This window comes from Symphalangus syndactylus, chromosome 2 (genome assembly GCF_028878055.3).
Source record: "Symphalangus syndactylus isolate Jambi chromosome 2, NHGRI_mSymSyn1-v2.1_pri, whole genome shotgun sequence".
Taxonomy (NCBI): domain Eukaryota; kingdom Metazoa; phylum Chordata; class Mammalia; order Primates; family Hylobatidae; genus Symphalangus; species Symphalangus syndactylus.
In genome coordinates, this window is record NC_072424.2 from 92,594,298 (window position 1) to 92,617,155 (window position 22,858).

Genomic DNA, 22,858 nt, shown 5'->3' on the forward strand with positions numbered 1-22,858 from the left:
GTGGCTTTAGATTATATGAGACTGCTAGGGATCAATATTCTAAAATGCTTCTTAGCATTAATGCTGTTTTTACTGACAGAATGAGCATTGCTGTTCATGTTAGTAGCAGCATGAACAGCAGACTGCAGATGTGGAAAATTAAGGAAATTTGAGGATCTCAAATCCCCCCAAAATTCATACTTCAACATGTAGTAGAAATGAGTAAAAGACACAGAAGGCAAAAATTTTGTTAAAATACCTTAAATGGGTAATTCTATAGTCAATGACAAATTAGAAACAGTGAATTAACTTGTGCTAGACTGCAGTAGAATATTCTACTGAACTTTGATCTCTGCTTTTTTGTTTTGCTACTATACCTAGCATATGTGTGTTTCAGTTGTGTCTAAATTTCAGCAACCTATGATTTGTGTACGCTTTCTTTTAATATTTATAAAATTGTTGGAGTAGGTAGCTAGGCACAAGTGTGCAGAACAGGAGAGGCCCCTCTACGAAGAATGTCAGGCAACATTCAGTTAGTTGATGGTCAGGAGGTTGTTAAACTGTCTCTGTAAAATAATAATTGGTCACAGCCAGTGCTAGGGAAAAATAGTCTCCCAATAGAAAGAAAACACCTGAAGCTGGTGATTAGCAGCTTCCTGATACAATCTCAGGATTTGGGCGAGCAGTCCCAAGCATGCACACCAAGAGGCAAAGTGGCCGAGTTTAACTGGCCTATGACCTTCCTCTAGAACACTCGACTGGTAAGGGAAAAACAGCTCAAGTGAACATGTGCGCAACTTCAGTAAACACACTGGGCATGTGGCCCCTCCCAGGCCACTGCACATGCAGATAGCCCACTCCAAGAGAAGAATCAAGGGAGAAAAAATGCAAACCCCAGGACCAGGCCAATGTACAAAACTCCAAGTCAAGGGCTGAATGGCACAATTGGATCTTTCAAGTTGCCAGCCTGTCGTCTTCCAGGTGTACTTTACATCCTTTCATTCCTGCTCTAAAACTTTTTAACAAACTCATTCCTGGTCTAAAACTTGCCTTGATTCCTTCCTCTGCCTTAAATCTCCTCCTGCTCCTCAGCCAAATTCTTTCCTCTGAGGAGGCAAGGATCAAGTTTGCCGCAGACCCATTGGATTTGCTGCTGATAACAAAGTCATGCTAGAAAGTCGTATAAAATTCATAAATGACAGACAAATTCTTTAAGTGTAAAAAAGTGCCGATGGATCAAATGCTTAAAAATTTGATACAGTTACTTTATTATCTTACATAATACAGTTGAATGCCACATAGTTCCTGGCCCACTTAAAGTATTTTTCCCCCTGGTATTAAATCACTTATTATTAGATCACTAGATTGACCATCGTATGCCTCGTATTAGGTAGCTTCTTTTTTTAGTACTATGACACCTATTATTTTAAAGTATTTATTTAGACAGGCGTTGAGAAATAGGAGCATACAATCTTCTGCACAATAATGATTTTGATAAGCAGAATTACATAAAATAATACTGGAAAATATTGGAAATCAAGTCTTAGACTATTAACTATTACAATTTCTTTTCAATTTTTTTAACTTTTGTCTCTTCTTTACCTTCTATCTTCTATTGTTTAATTCACCTCACCTTCATCCCCGATTCTTTCTCCGTGTACTTGCATGTGTGTTTTAATTCTTCTGAAATAAAGTGTGTAGTGAAAACGATTTAAAGGGTCAGATTCCAGTTGCATAAAACCTCTCCAAGAGAATTACTGGGTATCAGAACCCGGAAGGGTGCTTTGGTGATCCCAGAGACCCCACCTTGATAATGCTCTTGGGGCAGAGCCCTGCCAGGCAGTTGCTAGGTAACAGCCAAACAGCCCTTACCTGGCTTCAATCAGACCAAATAGTGCAGCACCATCCAATGCTTTGCAGAAACCTGAGAGAGCTGTTTCAACATTGGACTTGCTTATTGTTTGTTTTTCTTCTCTATGGAACTCTAACCAGTGAAGAGAATTAATAAAACAGCCAAGTGCGTTTCAGCACACCAGATAGGCTGGAGAGACCGTAGTCAACCTCTTACTTGGAGATGTGTCCTGCATGTAGCCGCTTACCGTAGAGTACTGTACCTTACAGAAGCAACATTTTAGAGATGATCTTGGAGATTCTGGTATTATTCCTGCTAACAATTTAAAGGTCAACCCCTTTATTTACTATAAAATAGAAAATAACCCCTTGTTAAATGTAGAAATGAGGTTTCAAAGAAACTGTATGCTTAATGCTCCATAGAAACATGAAACTTTGGAAACTATTGAATAGATGGCCTGTTTCTATTCTACATATAATTTCAAGACTTAAAAAAATTCAAACCAGATTAGTTGTGAACCATGGCATTTTCCAAATACTAATTTATTCTCTGTCTCACAGTTTACTAGCATCCACCTCATAAGGCTTTTGAGGATTTAACAAGTTAATACATTTATAATCTCTCAGAACATTGTCTGTCACAGTGTTCAAAAGTATGACCTGTTGCAATTTTATGACCTATGTGTTCATAATGTTAACTACAGAGGAACTTACATAATTGATATATTTATTAAATAACTTTTAATATAAATAACATGTATAAAATACAATAAAATCAGCTAACAAGAGAATGGGAGTAAATTATTTTTTCTTGGGTTGGAGGCAAGTGCCGGAAAGCCTTCATGTGAGGTAATGTTTGAGTAAGGTTTTCAAGGATAGACAGAAGGTTTCTAAGTAGACAAAGACAAGATTAACTTTCAATACAGGTCAAATAACATTAGTCTGTGTTTAGAGACAGCCAGTATTTCCTTCATATTTGCTAGATAAATGTTTCTATTTTAATGTGTACATACATCACCTGAAGACCTTGTTAAAGTTTCAGATTCTGATTTAGTAGGTCTGAATCAGGACCTAATATTTTGTACTTCTCAGGCTCTGAGTATGAAGACACTAGATTATTATAAAATCTTCCCTTGGTACCATATACCCCCTCCCAGTTATATGGGGACCTCTGCATATACCAAAATCTGAGCATACTTAAGTCCCACAGTCAGTTCTGTGAAACCCACAAATGGAAAAACTTGACCCACCATCTAACTGGGTTTTACATCCTATGAATACTTTATTTTCAATTTGTCAAAAAAGTCCATGGACCCACACAGTTTAAACCTGTGTTGTCCAAGAGTCAAATGTAGTCTTGTCTTAACATTGTCTTTAGATACTGTTAACTTATTTTATAAAAAAAAGTTTATCCTTAAAGCATAAAAGAAAATAATGCAGACCTGTCATTACTCACTCAAATCTTTACATGAACTGATTAACAATCTCTGGTGGATCTTATTTTAGCAGTTGTTAACCTGGGATCCATGAATGAGTTTTAGGTGTCTGTGAGTCCCTCAAATTGTAGACACACTTTTGTGTGTCTGTAAGCTTAATGGTTTTTCATGGAAGAGGGGTCATATTTTTCAACTGTTTTTCATGAAGTTCCTCCTCTGCCTGATTCATATGAGTGGAGCTTCTGATATTCTATTTTCAGTCATTTAAATACACATCTCTTGGAGCTGTTTTGAGCTGTGGTCAGCTGCCTTTACTGACTTATCTATAGTTTTCTAAATAGAGATCTAGAAGTCACTTTGCTAAAGTTGCTTTGGACAGATTCAGTGGGATATACAAACAACAAATCTAGGAGTTTAGTCAGTAATTTGTTCTCATAAGATCTGCTAGATCTAGACCCACTGGGCTATGAAGGCTAGCTGAGACTTAGCCCTATCACATCATTGAGACAGTAGGGTGTATTCAGGAACCTGGGAGCTGGACTAGATAAAAGTGGGCTTCTTTAAGGCCTCAGAAGTGAGAGAGATGGGCTTATAACTTGGGAAGACAAGGATTTAAGAAAGGTTTTAAATTAAGAGTTTCTTAATAATAGTTTTCTTCCACTGAGACCCAAAATGCCTACATGGAATTGGCAAGAAAGTGCTCATAATACCAGTGGTGTTTGAGGGGCACGTTTATAATCCGAAGCCCTCACAGCCTACCAGAACCTGATGGAATTTTTGAGAGACACCATAATCAGAGGACAGGTGGGACAAGAGCCAGGGCCCTCTCCTGGTTCCAGGTTTCATTTCTGAGGACTGAAAGCTTACAATCCAAACCACAAAGCTGAAGGTCTCTGGCATCCTTGGCCTGACCTGAGCCAATGCATGCACATGGGCTCTGCTCAGGTGAAGGGTGAGCAGCAACAGGCAGTGCCAGGATTGTCAGGTGGCAGTGGCATTGTGGGTTATGTTCAGAGCCTGCAGCTATAGGGAGAAGTATGGTCTTGCTCCTGCAGATGAATTCTGGAAAGAACTGGATGGCTTGTCAGAGTTCTAGTCAAGTCAAATGACCCAAGGTTTAGTGAAATGCTTTAGTTTCAACTGAGAAAACTCGAGGATAAATCAGAAATCAAGATGAATATCTGGTTATATATATTTTATACACTGGAAGTCAGAAAGAAAGGCTACAGCCAAGTAAGCATACAAATTAATATTGGCTTGTCCCAGATCTACTAGATGCCACAATGAGGGCAGCAGTGGGTAAATCTAGACCTCAAGCACTGAGGAACTAGAGCTGCTGATATATGGCCAGCCTTAATTAGTATCGAGTTGAAGCTGAGACAGGGCTGGATATGCTGGCTGAAGAGCTTCAGTGCATGCGTTTAGTCAGACCAAGGACAGGGCAGCTGCTGGTGTGTGATAGGAACATGAATGCTGCCTAAGCACATTCTCTATTTGAGTTGTATCCTGGTAACAATTACAGAATCTATAATGCATAAAATTGACTTCTGATTCTGTAGTCATGTGTTCACTTGAGAAGAGGCAGTGAGATTTTACAGCAGGTGCTCAGGACAGGTGCTAGAATCAGAGAAGTGAGAATCATTTGCAATGTCTGGGTTCATGTTAGACTAGGTTCATATTGAGACTCTCAGTAAGAATGAGGATGATTTGCTAGTTTTTAGGAGGGCAGCACAGATCATGGCATGAAAACATTTAGCCTATCAGTTATAGTCCCTTTTTTCATTTAATTAACATTTATTCAGTGCTTCAGTATATGTTCACAACACTATCTTAGATTTTGATAATGAAATATCTAACGAGACAGTCAGACAAAGGGACAGGCAGTCCATGAAGACAAGACAAAATCCACATTTCAGGACAAACAAATATCATGACTCTAAGTGTTATAAGTGTTATAAGGAAAAACATACACACACACACTCACACACAGTATTAGTCCATTCTCATACTGCTATGAACAAATACCTGAGACTGGGTAATTTATAAAGAAAAAGAAGTTTAATGGACTCACAGTTCCACATGGCTGGGGAGGCCTCACAATCATGGAAGAACGCGAAAGAGGAGCAAAGGAATGTCTTACATGGCAGCAGGCAAGAGAGCATGTGCAGGGGAACTGCCCTTTATAAAACCATTAGATCTCATGAGACGTATTCACCACGAGAAAAGCATGGGAAAAACCCACCCCCATGATTCAATTACCTCCTACCAGGTCCCTCTCATGACAAGTGGGGATTATGGGAGCTACAATTCAAGATGAGATTTGAGTGGGGACACATCTAAACCATATCTCATGTACATACACACACACACACACACACACACACACACACACACACAATTCTGGGCTAGTAAATCGGTACTGAAGGGGCTCTTTTAGGGTAGTCAAGGGAGGCTTGCTAAGGAGGTGACAAAAGCCAAATTAAATTTCCTCCCTTTGGTTTTCACTGTTCTTTTATGGCAGAGCCCTTGCTGGTAGACAGATGTGGGGTACAAGACAATCAGGAGGGCAGAGTGTCAGTCCTACAAAGAAGCTGTAGTGCTGAGAGGGCAATAAGATGGATACTGAGGTTGGACACCTGGGCAATAGGCCAGACCTTTGTATGAGCCCTTTCTATGGCTGGGGATAGGGAGAATTTCCCTTTAGGAGTTGAGGGGCCAGGAACTTAGTATCTCAGTCAGTGGAGACAGTGTGGGAAGGTGAGTAGCAGGTGAGAGCCTAGCTGGCAACTGTGGAGGGATAAAAATATCCAGATCAAGGGAGTGTCCCCAGCATGCATTCAGCTTTCCTTCTTGCATGATACCCCTGAAAAATCTGAGAAGCTGTAGGATAGTCAAATGTGACCTTCCAAAAGTTGCTGATACCAGTCAAATTGATACCAAACACTAATCTAAAAACTCATAAATGTGTGTCGCTAAATTCATTCAAAGGTCCTGGACAGTTATTTAAAACCATTCTGTGATTAATAGACTTAAACCTTACCAATGAGACAGAGAGAGAGAGAGAGAGAGAGACTGTGTGTGTGAGAGGGAAAACCGTGCAAAAATTGTCTTTGATGACTAAAATTAACAGAATAAACTCATAGGATAAGTCAAATCATCTTCTCAGACAATGGTTTTATTTTTTTTTTTTACAAGTAAAAAAAAAACTTCAAAAACTTCTCCTAGAGCAAGAAAAACTTCCAAAAGTTGAGAGAAATGACAGGTATTTTAAGACTGAAGTTTGATTAGAAATGTGATAAGATAGAGGTAGTTCTCAGGAACAATGGAGGAAATTTGAAAATACTCCCTCTGAACTCCAGAAATAGAAATGCAAATCTGAAACTGTCGCTGAATGATTTAAAGAAGTTGAACAAACTTAAAGTAATCATATTGCAGATCAGGCGATTCTGAGGTGAAATTAAGGATGGCAAACATATGAAAGAGGAAAAGGTCAGAGAAGAGAAGCAAGAGTAGGGAGATAAAAGGCAAAAGAAAATCATAGAAAGAGGCAGAACAAAGGCCATTTTCACTTTGCACTTAACTCAGGTATGTCCTCCTGTTCTGTCTTCTAGGGTAGGGGCAAGAAGCTGATCTAGAAGCCAGATAGATTTGATGTTTCTGTTTATCCATTTCACTGAAAATGCTGATTTCCTGTCTCTTCATCCAGTTTTCTTCTGCTTCTAGTTTTTATTTTCTGGTTATCCTGATCAATTTTGATTTTCCTTTTCCTGGAGTGTTCACAGAGAAGATACAGCTTAGACTGCCAGACAACTGGGTCATCAGAATAAAATCTAGGATAGTTTCATATGTATAAGATATGCTATATATTTTTTTTATTATTATACTTTAGGTTTTAGGGTACATGTGCACAATGTGCAGGTTTGTTACATATGTATCCATGTGCCGTGTTGGTTTGCTGCACCCATTAACTCATCATTTAGCATTAGGTATATCTCCTAATGCTGTCCCTCCCCCCTCCCCCCAACCCACAACAGTCCCCGGAGTGTGATGTTCCCCTTCCTGTGTCCATGAGTTCTCATTGTTCAATTCCCATGTATGAGTGAGAACATGTGGTGTTTGGTTTTTTGTCCTTGCGATAGTTTACTGAGAATGATGTTTTCCAGTTTCATCTATGTCCCTACAAAGGACATGAACTCATCATTTTTTATGGCTGCATAGTATTCCATGATGTATATGTGCCACATTTTCTTAATCCAGTCTATTGTTGTTGGACATTTGGGTTGGTTCCAAGTCTTTGCTATTGTGAATAGTGCCACAACAAATATACGTGTGCATGTGTCTTTATAGCAGCATGATTTACAGTCCTTTGGGTATATACCCAGTAATGGGATGGCTGGGTCAAATGGTATTTCTAGTTCTAGATCCCTGAGGAATTGCCACACTGACTTCCACAATGGTTGAACTAGTTTACAGTCCAACCAACAGTGTAAAAGATCCTCTCCAGCACCTGTTGTTTCCTGACTTTTATTTATTTATTTATTTTTTGAGACAGAGTCTAGCCCTGTCGCCCAGGCTGGAGTGCAGTGGCGCAATCTCGGCTCACTGCAAGCTCCCAATCCCGGGTTCACGCCATTCTCCTTCCTCAGCCTCTCCGAGTAGCTGGGACTACAGGCGCCCACAACCACGCCCGGCTAATTTTTTGTATTTTTAGTAGAGACGGGGTTTCACCGTGGTCTCGATCTCCTAACCTCGTGATCCACCCGCCTTGGCCTCCCAAAGTGCTGGGATTACAAGCATGAGCCACCGCGCCTGGCCTGTTTCCTGACTTTTTAATGATGGCCATTCTAACTGGTGTGAGATGGTATCCCATTGTGGTTTTGATTTGCATTTCTCTGATGGCCAGTGATGATGAGCATTTTTTCATATGTTTTTTGGCTGCATAAATGTCTTCTTTTGAGAAGTGTCTGTTCATGTCCTTTGCCCACTTTTTGATGGGGTTGTTTGTTTTTTTCTTGTAAATTTGTTTGAGTTCATTGTAGATTCTGGATATTAGCCCTTTGTCAGATGAGTAGGTTGCAAAAATTTTCTCTCATTCTGTAGGTTGCCTTTTCACTCTGATGGTAGTTTCTTTTGCTGTGCAGAAGCTCTTTAGTTTAATTAGATCCCATTTGTCAATTTTGGCTTTTGTTGCCATTGCTTTTGGTGTTTTAGACATGAAGTCCTTGCCCACGCCTATGTCCTGAATGGTATTGCCTAGGCTTTCTTCTAGGGTTTTTATGGTTTTAGGTCTAACATGTAAGCCTTTAAACCATCTTGAATTAATTTTTGTATAAGCTGTAAGGAAGGGATCCAGTTTCAGCTTTCTACATATGGCTAGCCAGTTTTCCCAGCACCATTTATTAAATAGGGAATCCTTTCCCCATTGCTTGTTTTTGTCAGGTTTGTCAAAGATCAGATAGTTGTAGATATGCGGCATTATTTCTGAGGGCTCTGTTCTGTTCCATTCATCTATGTACCAGTACCATGCTGTTTTGGTTACTGTAGCCTTGTAGTCTAGTTTGAAGTAAGGTAGCGTGATGCCTCCAGCTTTGTTCTTTTGGCTTATGATTGACTTGGTGATGCAGGCTCTTTTTTGGTTCCATATGAACTTTAAAGTAGTTTTTTCCAATTCTGTGAAGAAAGTCATTGGTAGCTTGATGGGGATGGCATTGAATCTATAAATTACCTTGGGCAGTATGGCCATTTTCATGATATTGATTCTTCCAACCCATGAGCATGGAATGTTCTTCCAGTTGTTTGTATCCTCTTTTATTTCATTGAGCAGTGGTTTGTAGTTCTCCTTAAAGAGGTCCTTCACATCCCTTGTAAGTTGGATTCCTAGGTATTTTATTCTCTTTGAAGCAATTGTGAATGGGAGTTCACTCATGATTTGGCTCTGTGTTTGTCTGTGATTGGTCTACAAGAATGCTTGTGACTTTTGTACATTGATTTTGCATCCTGAGACTTTGCTGAAGTTGCTAATCAGCTTAAGGAGATTTTGGGCTGAGATGATGGGGTTTTCTAGATATACAATCATGTCATCTGCAAACAGGGACAATTTGACTTCCTCTTTTCCTAATTGAATACCCTTTATTTCCTTCTCCTGCCTGATTGCCCTGGCCAGAACTTCCAGCACTATGTTGAATAGGAGTGGTGAGAGAGGGCATCCCTGTCTTGTGCCAGTTTTCAAAGGAAATGCTTCCAGTTTTTGCCCATTCAGTATGATATTGGCTGTGGGTTTGTCATAGATAGCTCTTATTATTTCGAGACACGTCCCATCATGCTGTATTTTAAAGTAAACTTTGAAGTTGATTCAATTTCACCCTTCCAGTCAAATGGCACTATTGTAATAGAGAACCATTATAAAGAAGCTGCAGAACTTCAAGCTTAGATTTCCTCAGCTTGGATAAATTGAGGTCTGCAATACACTACCCTTAAGAAGTCTCCTTCACTAAAACACCTTAGTCATTCTGGCCAGAGTGAGGGCTATATAGCATACTCATCCTCAACTGTGGAGAAGCTAGAATAAATGGTCTAGGGTCTTCTGTGTCTTGGGGAAGCTCTATGTGTGCATCTCACATGCCACCCTTATTGACACGGTATTAGTCAAGTCCTCTTGCCTCTACTTCTGTTTTGGTTTCTGATGAGAACTTTACTTTTCTCTGATAAGGTTGATACATTGTTGGGAAGTTCAGCAAGCTTACAGAGGCTCTGACTTTCAGCCTATCTCTCGTCTTTTGTGGGTCCTTCCTCTTAGGAGAATACACAAGACGTTATTCCCTGACATGCTTTTTGAGGCTCTGTAAGAAATGAACATTTTACCAAAAACCCCTTTGTTGCCTGCTGCTTGAAAGTGAGAATTACCACTGTGGGGAAATTCCAGCTCAGTGGTTCTCCACTCTGGCTTCACATTAAAAATACCTGGAGCATTTAAAAAACAAAGCAGATACCTCAGCCCCCAGTCCAGGAAAGTTAATCAGAATCACTTGGATATAGGTAGTTTCGAAAGCTCCCCAGGTGATCCTCATGTATTGCCACAGCTGAGAATTATTGCCTCTGTTAGTTGCTCTGCCCATCTAATTGAAATACATTCTCTCAGGTGTCGCTGAATAAGGACCAAGTTTACTCAATCTCACAATTTCTGTAGAAATTTAGAATCTAGTAACCAGTATCAGGAGATCTATATTAGGTCAGTTCACTCAACCCTGGCTTTCCTATTTCAGCTTGCCTTGCAACTCTGTCAGTGGAAGCCAAGTTGGGGTAGACAGGGTACAAGGACAGCATGGAAGAAAGAAAAAAATGCATACCTTTTTTTTCTTTTGTTATTTTCTCAACAGTCTCTGGAAGAAAAGAAAAAGAAGGTAAGTGTGAATATAAACCTTTGCAGCTTTATTCAAAGTGTTAGAATCTATACCCTCTATTTCTTGTTGGATATGAACTAGGGCATATAACAACCTCAGAGAATTGTTTCTTTTCTTGTTGCCAAAAATGTAAAACTAGGATAAAAGGCACAAAGTTTTCTACGTGAGGGTTAGAGACAACTCATCTGTTAATTTCCTGCTCCTTTTAGCTTACTTGCCCAGCCTTCTGACTTCTGCTGCCTATAAAAAAGTCTTATATGGGCGTTTGCAGTTTTGATGAGGTAAAATTTTAGAATGGATGAGATACCTTCACAAAGTAAAATGGTGGGGTTCATCATATTTCTTTCGGATAAGCTGAAGGGAAATATTTGAAGGTAATTTAATTTCCAGAAATAAGAGTTCAAGTGTGATCATTAGGTCAGTGGAGAAATTAAACTTATTCTTTACAACTTATTAAGTCCAGTGAGAAATGTCTAGGAGTGGATGTAGAGAAGTACAGTGACTTTTAGTAAAAAGGTTATTCCAAGTAGCACTCTTTAGAGTCTTCAGGAATGAAAACGTAGGTATGAGGCATTCTCACTTGGATTGTAATGGTTCTGATAAAATGGCGTGGAGGAGTAGAGATTTGAAAAAGAGCAAATACCACCCAGCTGCTTTTTATTAGGGTTATAGAATTGTACCTGGTGAAAGGAATAACCAAGAACCCGTGATGAAGCTCTGGGAAGTCACTTGAGTGAAGCCAAGAAAACTACCTCATTTAAAAAAAGCACACATCCTAAAAGAAAATCAGATGAAAGATTATGTTCTCTCTCAAATGGTATCTGGTTAGCAGGGCCTGAGGCAGAAACTCAACATTGAAAACTAACACAGACAGATACCCTGCCACCCTTATCCTGGAGGAATTTCTAATTTTAACAACAGCAGACCCAGAGTGAAATCAGCTTCTGTATCTCCTCAGTGAGCAGCAGTTAATCTTATTCAACAAATGTTTGTAGAATACCTGAATTATGTATAAGAATATATATAATTATATAAGAATGAATAATGAGATATAAAGAAATCAAGAAGGCAGTTTAATCCTGCCACATTGGTAATATCAATCAAATGTCTTCAATTAATTCCTACCGTTTGATCTAGCAATTATACCTTAGGAATCTGTTCTAAGGATATAAAAAACACAAATTTATGTGAAGTATCTTCATAACAGCATTATTCATAATATTAAAACATTACAATATTGGATTAAATCTAAATGTTCAGTAATGTGAAAATAATTAGATGATTGCATATTATGTTTCTGAAGGCTGTATATTATAAAAACTCGCATTTTCTACTAAGTGGAAAAAAATGTATATACACATTTTTCTTATAATTAAAGAAATAAGTGACTTTTCTGTCTGTTTACAAAAGACTAAAAAGAAATATATCACCATGTTGACGGTAGATATCTGGGTATTCGGGTAATAGAAAGAGAAGGCAAATCTGAATGGAGATTGCATGTTGGGGAATAGTGGAAAATAAACTTAGATAATTTGGGGGAAGTGGATTTTGAGCAGGGTTGTGAATTGGCAAGAGAACTGATAGGGCTATGTGTGTTCAATGTAAGAATGAAATAAATAAAGCAAGTAAGTCAGTTGTTGCAATTTTTCAAGGACTAGGGGAAATGAAAGAACTAGACTGAGTGGGATCTACTCAATTGATGATACAGAAGCTATAAATAGTCACCATCAAATGGTTGTTGGGAGAAAACACAATCTGCAAGATAAAAATGGGGGAGGGTAAGGCCAGGCTTTTGCCTGTAATCTCAGCACTTTGGAAGGCCAAGGTAGGAAGATAACTTGAGGCCAGGAGTTCAAAACCAGCCTGGGCAACATAACGAGACCCTGTCTTTACAAGAAAAAATAAATAAATTGGGCAGAATAAAAAGAATAAGCCTTTTAGGTTGTAAGTTAGAGGAAAAAGAGGTAAAGAACATAAATGAACAAGGCAAACACATGAGGAAGTGTGCTCTTGGCTAAGGAGTACAAAAATTCAAAATAGCAGAGTGATTCAACTCATTCATCTGAGTGCCTCCCAGAAACCATATTGCTGCTTTAAACGTGGAAACTGTAACTGACTGAATGAAACGTTGTGTTGTTTGCATTCTGTTGCCATCTGCTGTGAAAGCAAGGCCCTGAAGGTTTTACCTACAAAGAAAAACTTAAATTCTTAAGATGTTTTGGAAATTTTTCTCAAAAAAAAAAAAAATAAACCACAAAATTTTCTCAAGTGCTCCAAAGAATGCATAATGACAAGTAAACAAGGCAGAATTAAAAAAGAAAGAAAGAAAAATCTTGCAAAGAGTTACAGGGATATGTTACTGGCATCATTGAGAAGGAAGAAGACAGATTTCTAATGATGAGTGAATTAAATAGAAATATAATTTGTCTTGATTCATAGTATCCCAGATAAAACCGAATCTTTAATTAAACGTATAACTATTACAGAAAAGGCAAGAAACTCTGTGCCTTGAGGTGAGAGAGATAGTAAATGTGATGCCACAGGGTCAGTGATCTGCTGTGGGCAGCCCCTGATGCTTTTGTGACTGTTGGTCCAGCTTTTGCACTAGATAGTTCCAGGGGTCTTGAAAAATGGAAATCTGGATCAATGTTGCCATCTGCCTAGGCTTAGTTTTGGCAAGCTGTTAACTTATTGCCTCAGGTCATACACTGATTCCTAGATTAAAGGATTAAAGTACTAATGTAAATACTCTAATCCAGCTACCAGAACCACAAAATGGAGGAATAGGCCTCCAACTTTTAATTTAATTATGCTGTCTATTCAGGATATTTAACAAGGGGGCTATTATGTCATGTGTAGTAAACATTTCTAAAGGCTCTGATGAAGGAAGTCAAGTCTTGTGAAAAGATCTGCCTTATAAAGAAGGTTAAAGTCTACTGAATGGTTTTAATTTTTAAAAAATGTTGTTGAGACCAACTGAGATTAAGTTAATAAAGGGTTAGAAACATAATTCTGGAAGATAAATGAACAACAAAAAATTCTGAGTAAAAACTAATTGAACAATTGACATAACATATTTTAAAATGCAACCAGCAAAATTAAATGCAAGGATTAAGGCACCCCACTTTTAAATACTCTTAACAAAAATAAATACAGCATAGAAATTATGTAAAGAGCTACTTTATTTGTCTTGTTTTTTTTTTTTTTTTTTGAAAGATACATGATATCTGGATATCCTAAAAAAGCATGTGAGTCTGTTGTGATCACCAATAATAGTAATTGATGAGGCTTGTGATGGCCATTGATGTCAGGATTAACTGTGTGATATCTGCAAAACTAGGGAGTATGCCTAAAGAAATATTGTTATTGAACTCCTGGGAGTCAGTCGTTAATGAGTGTGTGGGTTAAACTACAAGTTTATTACCTGGTACATTTTTAAGGGGAGCATTTCTACTAATAGCACTTGTCCAAAATGATCTGAAGAACATTGATAAAGAACTGTAACACCTCTGCAAAATGATGCATTTATAAACTTTGACCATACGTGACCTTATTAGCTATGGCAGTAAGATGTTGCTGAGAGTGACAGGCACTAATCACAGTCCTTGTAGAACTGGAAGGAGCTTTAGAAAAGGATCTTTGCCAATCCTTTCATTTTATAAATAAGGGAGCTAAGGCCAGATACGTTGTCACTTGCCCAAGGTCATATCATTAACTGGTAGTAGAGCTAGGACTGGAATCCCAATCTCCAGAGAAATCTTGGATTGACAGTTCTGACATTGGTCATCTTTCCTGGATATCCCCTTGCCCTATCCTACCCTGAACCACGAATAATGTAGACTCTTACCAAAGAAACAACAACAACAAAAGAGGCTATTGATGAGAGAAAAACAGGTGCAAGAGAATGATAATTTGAAAAGCTATTAAAGGGTGGTATATGTATATGTTTTCCTACCAAATTTAACAATTTAATATTAAAGACTGAGGGGTGTGTTTATAACACATTTCTTTTCTTCTTTTCTTTTTTTTTTTTTTTTTTTTTTGAGATGGAGTCTCGCTCTGTCACCCAGGCTGGAGTGTGGTGGTGCGATCTCGGCTCACTGCAACCCCCACCTCCCGGATTCAAGCAATTCTCCTGCCTCAGCCTCCCTAGTAGCTGGGATTACAGGTGCCTGCCACCATGCCAGGCTAATTTTTGTATTTTTAATAGAGACAGGGTTTCACTATGTTGGCCAGGCTGGTCTTGAACTCCTGCCCTCATGTTCTGCTGGCCTTGGCCTCCCAAAGTGCTGGGACTACAGGCGTGAGCCCCTACGCCCGGCCTCATAACACGTTTCTTCAAGATACACAGATTTCTTTAAGATGTACAGAATATGGCCGTGACTTAAATACTTGTTATTATCACCAGTATCACCATCATCATGCCATTATCATTTCTTGAGAACTAATAATGTGCCGGGCACTGTTAGATATTTTACAAACATTATATCCCTTGGTTCTTAAAAAAAGAAATATGCATTATTTTAACAACAACTGGTCTTAGAAAGCATAACAAACTTGCTTAAGTGGTATACAATTACTAAATAATGGAGCTAAGATACAAATCCAGGCATCTTTGGTCGCCAAACCCACGTTCTAATGACTGTTTACATCAGCCCACAGCTCACCACTGTTAAAATGCAAATATTAACAGAATGACATAATTTGTCTTTTATGCCATCATGGAAAGATTCTAATATCAGGTAGCATTCCAGAATACCTTGTATTTTACCAACTCCCCTTGCAATACTTCATGCAAAATGTGTACCATGTGTCAAGAAGATGCAAAGTGGTGAGTGGCAGAGGAGAACTCGAAGGTAATTAGAGGTAGGGTGAGCAGAGAAGGATCCCAGTATGGAAAATGAACCTTCAGCTGGCCTCCTATGAAATCTGCTCCCCTGTCTCTAGACCCAGATAGTTTCTGAGAAAATGGTTGTTGATTATTAGAAGATGAATTTTCTGAAAAAATATTTTAAAACAATTGTAAAAACTGTTGCTCAAATGTTTTGCTTTGTAGAAAGTTATCAAGATGTTATAGATGCCCCACAGATTTCCATTTAAAAATGTACTACCTTCCTAAATTTCAACTATACATTTTTCAGGTATTTTAATGAACTGTCTATGGACAGCTAACCTTATAGGAACTCTCCACCCGAGGCTGTGAGCTGCTTCTCTCAGTTGTGGCTTGGCTCTTCAGAGATTGCTTTTTTTTTTTTCAGTCAGGTGTTTTTTCAAGTATCTATCACGTTTTATAACATAAAAGTCTGCAAAAGGCATAGTCTATGATCACAGATTTTTTTAGTCTAGTGGCAAAGCAGACATTGAGCAAATAAACACATGAATAAAGACACAATTGCAAATTGTGCCAAGTGTTATAAAGGGAACACTAAAACAGTGAGTGGTAAAGAAGCATCAGAAGGCTAAGTTCCAGATGAGGTGGGCAGAAGAGAAGGGTCCCTTGGCTGGCTTATGTTAGGCTTATTAACCTTCAAGTTAAGGGACCCGTATCTCATGAAGGAAGGTGGTGAGAATGCACATACCCTACAGAGAGAAGTTGAACTTTGACAAAAATAGGGTTGGTTCAGTCTGAAAGAAGGAATATGTCTTGGAAGCCAGACATAATTACACACACTTTACATATTGGCTGGCTATATACAATGGTGAAAAACTGAGGAAATAAAGCAAGTATGATACAAAAGCAAAAGGAAATTCCAAGACCTTGTAACTAGTGATGATAAAGGAAAGCTGCACTATCATGGTGTGTCATAGTGAGTACTCTAATGATCCATCTTGCATTAATAAAGAGTCCAGTTACATTGCCATTAGCAGAAGACAGCTTTTAAAAGGAAGAGTCTGGAGAAAGCATTGATATTTTTTTAATTCATGCTTTTTCTAAACTATGTGCCTGCCCCTTCAATTAACAGCAAAAATGTCTTTGTGGTCTTCTGATGTCTGAGGAAAGGTGAATGTTGGTAGGTGGGAAAAAAAACTCTCTCACTGAAATAAAGGCTACTATATTTCTGGGCCATCTACCAATGACACACTCATTTATTATTCTTCAGACCCAGGCCTGTTAGTACTATTCCAACTAGCAATCTATGAAAAAATGGAGGATGGATTTAAATTAGAAGGATGCCGTCTTCCCCTCAACAGTATCTGGGACCTCTAGAGGGGGTACCTCTGAGGTACCAGTCACTTTTTAATTTTCCATCTCTGCATTGGTAAAGGGTTAGCACTTCCAAATGTTATAACATTCTTTGAAAAATTAAGGGAGCTGCATCTATACCAAGAACAAGGACTCTAGACCCAGAGTTACTTACCTGCAGCCCATTCATTCATTCAGATGTATCTCATGTATTCAATCAACATTTGTACGTCGTATGTTTAGGCACTTTTGTTAAGCCTTGGGGATTCAATACAGAACTAAAATCTAGTACAGTAAAATCTAGCACAGCCCTTAAAAACTTCAGAAAGCAGAGAGGAAGGCTGCTAAATAAATACAAACATTTTAAGGGTAGAAAAGAAAAATTGCACCTGATAGAGTTTGACAAATAAGACTTTATTTAAGACTATTGCAATAGGGAAGAGAGATTGAACTTAATTCTACTGAAACAGACAGGAGAGTTTCTAAGCTCTGGGACAAACCAGTGAAAAAGTACTGGAGGATATTAGTGGCAAAGCTGGTCAACGTAATAAGGTGATGGGTGTTTGGAATTGGTGCTCAGGGAAATTAGGCTCCTCCCCTCCCACAGAGATAGGGATGGGGTGCTATCTTTCTTGGTGAGTACATTCAAAGGGTGGCCCCCAGGTCCTTAAAAATACATTTCTGGGTTGTAAACTGGCAAGAGGCTGGGAGAAAATTCATATCTCCAGGGGGCAGAGAGAGAATGACAATTTCAAGTATTCTCAAATAAATCCTCTAAGAAAAGGGAAGTCAGGGGCCAATAGGCAGGAAGAAACCTGTTCAAAATGTATTCAAGCTGATGGGAAGGAACATGAAGGCTGTCTTGATTAGTACGGAGTAATCAATGGAATGATGGAATATTTTATCTCAAGGAACATACAGGAAGATAACAGTTAAGTTATATAGGCAGTATAAGTTAAGATGACTCACAGTGCCATTTAAAAGTTAAAATAAGAGGCAAGGTGATATGGTCAAAAGATTTGAAGGTTTTAAGCCTGACTGTTGTTTGTTGCTCGTTATAACAGTATGTAATATTGGATCACTAACAGTATGTTTGAGCTACTGTTTTTGTCTTTGATAGAGAAATGACTGTTCTACCTAATTCATAGTGTTATGAAAATCAAATTCAATAATATTTTCCTATTCACCTGGAACCCCATTTAGGTAGTACAGCAGCAAAATAGATGCAATATAGAATTATTAAATTGTCAAAAGGTTCTAAACCTAGTCAGTTTAAAAATACACTGATTTTAGTTTTCAACTAACTAGAAATTCTCTTTTTATATAAACCATCTCCCCCCAAAATTTTCATCTGGAAATGTATTGCTTTATTTCATTAAACCATCATAATTGGCATGCCAAAACTTTTAAAAATAGTATAAAAGAGAAAACATTTTCATATTTCAGATTTTTCTATTAAGAGATTACTACAACATGCCCAAATGGGGTTTATTTTAGAAAACAAATGGGTTTATGTTAGAGAATCTACTAATATAATCAATAAGTCAGAGAAAAATACTATTTTCAAAAGATTCAGAAAGGTAATTTTATAATATATAACAACCAGTTCTTATTTTTAAATTATGAAAAAATAGGAATGGACAGTTACCTTTATAATGAAAGGCTATCTACTGAAGTCAACAGAACTTCGTATTTAACCTTGAAGCATCGGAGGCATTTCCATTAAAATCAGAAACAAGACTTAGAGGCACTAACACTACTATTAGCATTGTTACGGGAGTAGGAACCAATCAACTGAAACAATCAGCAGTTATAAGAGATCGTACCATTAAAAAAAGAGGGAAAATATGACTCACAGCATTGTTGAACAAATAAGTGTAAATTAAGAGATTCTGCTGAAGATAAATTAGAAATATTAAAAGTTTATTAAAGAAACTTATTATAAATAAATGTATAAACAATATAGTTTTTTATTGTAGCCAAAAAAAGTAGCAAAATAATTTTAAAATGTCATATTCCAAATGACCCAACAATTGAATTATAAAAAGAAACACAGAGAGACTTTGTGAAAACAATTACAAATTGGTAATGAGGATGAAATTAAATAACTAAACAAAGAGACATAATGTGTTCTTAAATGAGAAACTAAATATTACAAAAATAAATACGTTAATTATTTTCATGTTAAGTCATCAAGATAATGTGATTCTAAACAGAATGAAGAGAATATTGAACTTGACAAAGTACTTACAAAGTAATAAAGCAGTTATAAAATTATAAAAGGCATCTATGTTATTAAAAATATAACCATACATAACTGAATGGAGAAAATTTTAAAAGATTTTCTCCTTTCTTTCTCCTTTCTAGCCCCACACATTTTCCCAAAGCATCCAAACATACAGAGTAGCTTGAGATATCTGAAGAAGGGACACCCCATTGCATGTTACATGTGCTGTAAGTAGACAGTTCTTAAAGTAATATCTTACTGGCACAAGAAGTGATACAGCACAGTTTAAAAAGATTGACTATGACCAACGTGGTAAAAGGAAGATGACTGAATTTGTTAGGCTTAGGGGAGTGTCTGGCTCTCCGTGAGCAGAATGCTGATTGAATCAGAGTGGATTTATTATATGGTGCTGGAACAATGGATCCAGAACAAAAATAAACTTAGAGTCTTTTCATACACCATGCTCCCAACTTATTTCACCAACTTATTTCACTATGCTGCCAACTTATTTTAAATAACTAAAAACAAGAAAACATAATAACCACATGGAAATATAGATAAATACAATTTCAGAATGGAGATCTTTCTAAGCATAAACTTGGCAGAAGAAATAGTATGGAAAAAGTGATTGCTTTGACTGAATAAAGACTACTAATACTTTAAAAGTCAAAGAATTAGAAATAATAAACTAAGCGATATATTCAGAACATATATATTAAATGTAGACATATTAGTTTTCTATGTAAAGAGATATATTACTAAAATCAGTTTGAAAATTATCACACCAGTATAAAATTCAGAAAATAAAGAGTAAACTAAAAAATTATATATAAAAGCTAACGTGTAAAAATAGCTTTCTTAGTGGTTTATAAGGAAAGTAATAAAATTAAAACAAAATACACTTTCATCTTCCACATTATGACAAGTAAGCAACATAACATCTAGTGCTAGACAGTAGTAAAATGGGAGTTTCTCTTGTACACTATTAGCTTGGATATAAGAACCTACAGCCTTTCTGGAAGCTTAGTTGGCAAATTGAATTAGGAGTTTTTTTTTTTTTTTTTTTTCTACTTCAGGTTTATTTATTTATTTATTTATTTATTTTGTGTGAATTATAATTTTTATTATTATTATTATACTTTAGGTTTTAGGGTACATGTGCACAATGTGCAGGTTTGTTACATATGTATCCATGTGCCATGTTTATTTCCTGCACCCATTAACTCGTCATTTAGCATTAGGTATATCTCCTTATGCTGTCCCTCCCCCCTCCCCCAACCCCACAACAGTCCCCGGAGTGTGATGTTCCCCTTCCTGTGTCCATGAGTTCTCATTGTTCAATTCCCACCTATGAGTGAGAACATGCGGTGTTTGTTTTTTTGTCCTTGCGATAGTTTACTGAGAATGATGTTTTCCAGTTTCATCCATGTCCCTACAAAGGACATGAACTCATCATTTTTTATGGCTGCATAGTATTCCATGGTGTATATGTGCCACATTTTCTTAATCCAGTCTATTGTTGTTGGACATTTGGGTTGGTTCCAACTCTTTGCTATTGTGAATAGTGCCGCAATAAACATGACAAAATTCAACAACCCTTCATGCTAAAAACTCTCAATAAATTAGGTATTGATGGGACGTATCTCAAAATAATAAGAGCTATCTATGACAAACCCACAGCCAATATCATACTGAATGGGCAAAAACTGGAAGCATTCCCTCTGAAAACTGGCACAAGACAGGGATGCCCTCTCTCACCGCTCCTATTCAACATAGTGCTGGAAGTTCTGGCCAGAGCAATCAGGCAGGAGAAGGAAATAAAGGGTATTCAATTAGGAAAAGAGGAAGTCAAATTGTCCCTGTTTGCAGATGACATGATTGTATATCTAGAAAACTCCATCGTCTCAGCCCAAAATCTCCTTAAGCTGGTTAGCAACTTCAGCAAAGTCTCAGGATACAAAATCAATGTACAAAAATCACAAGCATTCGTGTACACCAATCACAGACAAACAGAGAGCCAAATCATGAGTGAACTCCCATTCACAATTGCTTCAAAGAGAATAAAATACCTAGGAATCCAACTTACAAGGGATGTGAAGGACCTCTTCAAGGAGAACTACAAACCACTGCTCAATGAAATAAAAGAGGATACAAACAAATGGAAGAACATTCCATGCTCATGGGTTGGAAGAATCAATATCATGAAAATGGCCATACTGCCCAAGGTAATTTATAGATTCAATGCCATCCCCATCAAGCTACCAATGACTTTCTTCACAGAATTGGAAAAAACTACTTTAAAGTTCATATGGAACCAAAAATGAGCCCACATCGCCAATTCAATCCTAAGCCAAAAGAACAAAGCTGAATTAGGAGTTTTAAATAACCTTTGGACTAGAAATTTCATAAATAGGAATTTTTCAAAATAAGTACATTTAGATTAAATAAAATCTAAATATCCACAGATATGAGAAAGGCTGTATAAATCATAGTACACCCATAGAATAGAATATTATAAAAATATTTAGTTATGTTTTTAGAGAGTTTTAATGAATGGAGGAATGTTTATAAAAGGGAACTGAACAAACAACAATTAGAATGAAATTACATATGGTAGAAATACAATTTCATATGTTACGTATGTAAATGCATAAGCAAAGACATGCCTGAAATCCACTGAAATATTAATCTTCAATTGTGGGTAAACTTTCATTCTTTTTACTCTAAAGTGTTCTAATTTTCAAAAGTTACTATTAATTCTGTAGGCAGAAAAAAGTGCTAGCAAAACATAAATGTATTGAGGAATGCTCATGGTTTGTTTATAAAATGTTTGTTGTCACATTATTCCAACAATTGCAAACATCCCCAAAACATTGGGTAGATATTATATACATTATGAATAATTTTTCTGTAAACTCAGCCCAACTATAATCCTAATACTAGCCATTCTGCTTCATAAGTAGCAAAGCAAGCCATGTTTTCAAAATTAAAAAAAATTTCCCATTGTTCTGAGATTATGAAAAATTATGTATAGTATAATCTTAATGCATCAGATAATAAGACAGAATGTAAATTTATTCTGGGCACTGTAAAACAATGGGATTATGCACTTTATGTCAGGTATCCATCTTTTTCTAATTTATATATTTTTTATTTAATAAATATTTATTAAGTATTAAGTAAAACTTACATTCTGAAAAAGATTACATTGTCAGGAGTCGTAAATTAAAATATTAGAAAAATAATCAAGATGATAGTTTTTCTGGGACTACCTAAGTTTTAAACTCCAGAACTTAACTGATAAAGGAAACAAATCTTATTTATTCACTGCAATATTTTCAGTGAAACTTCCTATCCCCATTACTTTTATATATTTATTTCCCCTCATTTTTGTATTAGTGCCTGGCCTCATCATCATTTCCTTTGTGCATTAGTCTTTCAGTCAACTTGATAGTTCCCTACAGCATCCACTAACCTGTTCTAAACATAGTGGCCACTCATTAGATAAATGGATTTAATTCCATGTTTCATGCACATGCAAAATTATTGCTAAGCTTGCATGTTCAATTTTAGATTATTTTCCTCTACTAATGGATAATGCCTTTACAGGTATTGTCCATTTAATACCCTGCATGCCTAAGACTCAGTGACTTTCTCTAAATATCTAGCTATGAAATTAAACTATTGAATATTTAATAATGCTTAAATATTAATGTTCTTGGAGGGCAGGAATATATAAAAATGGGATTCATATTTTATTCCCTTAGATAATGGTAGTGAA